Source organism: Salvelinus namaycush, chromosome 8 (genome assembly GCF_016432855.1).
Source record: "Salvelinus namaycush isolate Seneca chromosome 8, SaNama_1.0, whole genome shotgun sequence".
NCBI lineage: Eukaryota > Metazoa > Chordata > Actinopteri > Salmoniformes > Salmonidae > Salvelinus > Salvelinus namaycush.
Genome location: NC_052314.1, coordinates 16,067,352 through 16,073,796, shown reverse-complemented (window position 1 = coordinate 16,073,796; position 6,445 = coordinate 16,067,352).

Sequence of the window (6,445 nt, the reverse complement as noted above, 5' to 3'; positions counted from 1 at the left end):
CTTTGCGGTCGGATGCCAAGCAGTTGCCATACCAAGCGGTGATGCAGCCAGTCAAGATGCTCCCAATGGTACAGTTGTATAACCTTTTGAGGATCTGAGGGCCCATGCCAAATCTTTTCAGCCTCCTGAGGGGGAAAGGTGTTGTCGAGCCCTCTTCACGACTGTTGGTATGTTTGGACCATAATAGATCCTTAGGGATATGTACACCGAGGAACTTGAAGCTCTCAATCTGCTCCACTTCAGCCCGTTCTATGTGAATGGGGCCGTGCTCGGCCCTCCGTTTCCTGTAGTCCACAATCAGCTCCTTTGTCTTGCTGACATTGAGGAAGAGGTTGTTCTGGCAGCAGACTGCTAGGTTTCTGATCTCCCTGTAGGCTGTTTTATTGTCCTCTGTGATCAGGCCTACCACCCTTGTCATCAGCAAACTTAATAATGGTGTTGGAGTGGTGCCCGGCCACACAGTCGTGTGTGAACAGGGAGTACAGGAGGGGACTAAGAACGCACCCTTGAGGGGCCCCTGTTTTGAGGGTCAGCGTTGCGGATGTGTTACCTACTCTCACCACCTGGGGGTGTACCGTCAGAAAATCCAGGAACCAGTTGCAGAGGGAGGTGTTCAGTCCCAGGGTCCTCTGCTTAGTGATGAACTTGGAGGGCACTATGGTGTTGAACGCTAAGTGACGTTTTCCATCATAAATTTAAGCCTTAATAGTATTTTGATGCACGTGTCTAAGTAACATACTAAAACAATCCCCATCAAAATCTGTCAGTTTAAGCAAAATATGTTCTCCATCCACCGCATCCGGCTATGTAGGCCTTCTGCATCTGCGGTGGAAGGTGGCCGAGCTACAGCGATGTTTGTCAGGCCATGAGGCATCCCTAAAATCAATCTTCTCATGAAAACGTCTGTAGCGTCCGAACCATTTGGGTTACAAACTAATATCACCCCACTATGGAAAGGGGAGATTCTCATAAACACGATGTTCTCCGTTTTGCTTTACAACCCCCACAAGTGTCACAGGACTCGTCTGAAGGTAATCGGTACCGTTATTTTTGTTTAAGTTATGGAGGTCGTTGTGTCCAAAAAAACAATATTTACTTAGCTTTCTTATCTCCTAGATATAGGAAAGACACTTAAAAACCTTATTCTATATGATTATTTATTTTACTGTGTTCTGACATTTATAAGTGTTTTTCAGTGCGCTTATATGGACGATAGTGGTCAAATTTAAATATTTTATCAAAATTGTATATACAGTACCAGTCAAAAGTTTGGACCCACCTACTCATTCAAGGATTTTTTTATTTTTACTATTTTCTACATTGTAGAATAATAGTGACGACATCAAAACTAAATAACACATGGAATCATGTAGTAACCAAACAAGTGTTAAACAAATTTTCCTTCACTCTGCTGTCCAACTCATCCCAAACCATCTCGGTTGAGGTCAGGTGATTGTGGAGGTCAGGACATCTGATGCAGCACTCCATCACTCTCCTTCTTGGTCAAATAGCCCTTACACAGCCTGGAGGTGTGTTGGGTCATTGTCCTGTTGAAAAACAAATGATAGTCCCACTAATCACAAACCAGATAGAATGGCGTATTGCTGCAGAATGCTATGGTAGCCATGCTGGTTAAGTGTGCCTTGAATTCTAAATAAATCAGTCTTACAGCAGAGCACCATTACACCACCTCATCCATGCTTCATGGTGGAAACCACACATGCAGAGATCATCTGTTCACCTACTCTGCGTATCACATAGACAAACATTTCAAATTTGGACTCATCAGACCAAAGGACAGATTTCCACCGGTCTAATGTCCATTGCTAGTGTTTCTTGGCCCAAGAAAGTCTCTTCCTAATATTGGTGTCCTTTAGTGGTGATTTCTTTGCAGCAATTCGACCATGAAGGCCTGATTCACGCAGTCTCCTCTGAACAGTTGATGTTAAGAATGTGTCTTGCCATAATATGGACTTGGTCTTTTACCAAATAGGGCTATCTTCTGTATACCACCCCTACTGTACCTTGTCACAACACAACTAATTGGCTCAAACGCATTAAGAAGGAACAAAATACCACAAATTATCTTTTAACAAGGCACACCTGTTAATTGAAAAGCATTCCAGTTGTCTACCTCATGAAGCTGGTTGAGAGAATGCCAAGTGTGTGCAAAGCTGTCAAGGCAAAGGGTGGCTACTTCAAAGAAACTCAAATATAAAATGCTATTTTTTTTGGTTACTACATGATTCTATATCTGTTATTTCATAGTTTTGATGTCTTCACTATTATTCTACAATGTAGAAAATAGTAAAATAAAGAAAAACCCTGGAATGAGTAGGTGTGTGCAAACTTTTGACTGGTACTGTATACAGTTGAAGTCGGAAGTTTACATACACTTAGCTGGAGTCATTAAAACTCGTTTTTCAACCCCTCCACAAATTTCTTGTTAATAACCTGTCTGGCTCTGGCGTTCCGCCAGCGGAACTCCTCCCACATTCCACTGAAAAGGCAGAGCGTGAAATTCAAAAGATATTTTTTAGAAATATTTAACTTTCACACATTAACAAGTCCAATACAGCAAATGAAAGATACACATCTTGTGAATCCAGTCAACATGTCCGATTTTTAAAATGTTTTACAGCGAAAACACCACATATATTTATGTTAGCTCACCACCAAATACAAAAAAGGACAGACATTTTTCACAGCACAGGTAGCATGCACAAAGCCAACCTAACTAACCAAGAACCAACCAACCAAACTAACCAACAAACAACTTCATCAGATGACAGTCTTATAACATGTTATTCAATAAATCTATGTTTTGTTCGAAAAATTTGCATATTTCAGGTATAAATCATAGTTTACATTGCAGCTACAATCAGAAATTGCACCGAAAGCAGCGAGAATAATTACAGACACCAACTTCAAATACCTAAATACCCATCATAAAACATTTCTGAAAAATCGATGGTGTACAGCAAATTAAAGACAAACATCTTGTGAATCCAGCCAATATTTCCGATTTTAAGTGTTTTACAGCGAAAACACAATATAGCATTATATTAGCTTACTACAATAGCCTACCACACTACCGCATTCATTCATCAAGGCACGTTAGCGATAGCAATAGGCACGTTAGCGATAGCGAATAAACCAGCAAGATATATAATTTTTGACTAACCTTGATAAGCTTCATCAGATGACAGTCCTATAACATCAGGTTATACATACACTTATGTTTTGTTTGAAAATGTGCATATTTAGAGCTGAAATCAGTGGTTATACATTGTGCTAACGTAGCATCTTTTTCCCACAACGTCCGGATATTTTTCTGACACTTTTTCTGAAACACATATTCTGACCAAATAACTATTCATAAACATAACTAAAAAATACATGTTGTATAGGAAATGATAGATACACTAGTTCTTAATGCAATCGCCGTGTTAGAATTCTAAAAATAACTTCATTACGACATCCAGCTTAGGTATAGCGAGAGAGTACCCAAAAGCTGGGCGCAAACGACTAGCACAACATGTTCGACAGATATATGAAATAGCATCATAAAATGGGTCCTACTTTTGCTGATCTTTCATCAGAATGTTGTACAAGGGGTCCTTTGTCGGGAACAATCGTTGTTTGGTTTTAGAACGGCCTTTTTCCCTCTCGATTTAGCAAGCACACTTGCCAAGTGGCGCGAATCTCTCCATCGTAAACAAACTCAGAGAACGGAACACGGCAAAACTCCCGAAAAAATTTCAATAATCTGATTAACTTCTACTTCCTCCCAATCCGGGAGCACCCCCATCAGTAAAAAAGATGACTAGCATAGCCTAGCATAGCGTCACAAGTAAATACTAGCATCTAAATATCATTAAATCACAAGTCCAAGACACCAGATGAAAGATACACATCTTGTGAATCCAGCCATCATTTCTGATTTTTAAAATGTTTTACAGGGAAGACACTATGTCAATCTATTAGCTAACCACGTTAGCAAAAGACACAACTTTTTTTACTCCACCATTTTTTTCCTGCATAGGTAGCTATCACAAATTCGACCAAATAAAGATATAAATAGCCACTAACCAAGAAACAACTTCATCAGATGACAGTCTGATAACATATTTATTGTATAGCATATGTTTTGTTAGAAAAATGTGCATATTTCAGGTATAAATCATAGTTTACCATTGCAGCCACCATCACAACTCTCACCAAAGCGACTAGAATAACTACAGAGAGCAACGTGAATTACCTAAATACTCATCATAAAACATTTCTGAAAAATACACAGTGTACAGCAAATGAAAGACAAAGATCTTGTGAATCCAGCCAATATTTCAGATTTTTTAAGTGTTTTACAGCGAAAACACAATATAGCATTATATTAGCTTACTACAATAGCCAACCACACAACAGCATTGATTCAAGCCAAAAATAGCGATAACGTATAAACCAGCAAAAGATATTAATTTTTTCACTGACCTGCTCAGAATTCTTCAGATGACAGTCCTATAACATCATATTACACAATACATATAGAGTTTGTTCGAAAATGTGCATATTTAGCGGCACAAATCGTGGTTATACAATATGAATAGTAGCCAAAATGCAAACAAAATGTCGGGAGAAATCTTGGGAGAGGCACCTATTCTAATCGATAACTAATCATAAACTTGACAAAAAAATACAGGTTGGACAGCAAATGAAAGATACATTAGTTCTTAATGCAATCGCTGTGTTACATTTTTAAAATTAACGTTACTACGACATACAGCGTGCGTTAAAGCGAGACCGCACCGAAATTAATGGCGGATTATGCATTTTACATTTTTCAACAGAACGAATTAACAGCATAAATAGTTCTTACTTTTTGATGTGCTTCCATCAGAATCTTGGGCAAGTTGTCCTTTGTCCAAAAGAATCGTTGCTCGGTTGTAGAATGTAGTCTTCAACGTTGGAATTAGCAGTAAACATTAGCCATGTGGGCCAGACGTGCCCAACTCCCTAGAACGCAACACAAATAAATACCCGAAAATCGCAATATACTGACAAACTGATATAACTCGGTTTAAAATAACAACATTATGATGTCTTTAACAGCTATATCGAATAAAAACAGAGCCGGATATATCTAAGAGCTATAACCGGAGCTTTCTAGTACAACATGCCAAGGTCCTTCCTGCTTCATGGCGAAAAGGGGAAAGAGGGTACACCACGTTGCCAGCCTATTTATAGGCCTTCAGATCTGCCTAGAGACTCCATTTCAATTCTCACTATTCGCTGACATCCAGGGGAAAGCGTATGCAGTGCATCTCAACCAATAGAAGACAGGCAAATTAATAAACTGACCTGGGAACAGCTTGCAGAATTCAGCATTCTCACATCCTCATAGGAAAAAGGCTCCAACTCGAGTTCTGTTTTACTCACAGATATAATTCAAACGGCTTTAGAAACTAGAGAGTGTTTTCTATCCAATAGTAATAATAATATGCATATTGTACGAGCAAGAATTGAGTACGAGGCAGTTTAATTTGGGAACGAAATTATTACAAAGTGAAAACAGCGCCCTCTGTCCTCAACAGGTTTTAACAAGCTATAGTTTTGGCAAGTCGGTTAGGACATCTCCTTTGTGCATGACACAAGTAATTTTTCCAACACTTGTTTACAGACAGATTATTTCACTGTATCACAATTCCAGTGGGTCAGAAGTCAAATCAAAGTTTATTTGTCACGTGCGCTGAATACAACAGGTGTAGACCTTACAGTGAAATGCTTACTTACAGGCTCTAACCAATAGTGCAAAAAAGGTATTAGGTGAACAATAGGTAAGTAAAATAAAACCGTAAAAAGACAGTGAAAAATAACAGTAGCGAAGGCTATAAAAGTAGCGAGGCTACATACAGACACTGGTTAGTCAGGCTGATTGAGGTAGTATGTACATGTAGATATGGTTAAGGTGACTATGCATGTATGATGAACAGAGAGTAGCAGTAGTGTAAAAGAGGGGGTGGCGGGACACAATGCAGATAGCCCGGTTAGCCAATGTGCGGGAGCACTGGTTGGTCGGCCCAATTGAGGTAGTATGTACAGTTAAAGTGACTATGCATATATGATAAACAGAGAGTAGCTGCAGCGTAAAAGAGGGGTTTGGGGCACACAATGCAAATAGTCCGGGTAGCCAAGTTTACATACACTAAGTTGACTGTGCCTTTTAAACAGCTTGGAAAATTCCAGAAAATTATGTCATGGCTTTAGAAGCTTCTGATAGGCTAATGATGTATTTCAAGGCCTACCTTCAAACTCAGTGCCTCTTTGCTTCACATCATGGGAAAATCAAAAGAAATCAGCCAAGATCTCAGAAAAAAAATTGTAGACATCCACAAGTCTGGTTCATCCTTGGGAGCAATTTCCAAATGCCTGATGGTACCACGTTCAT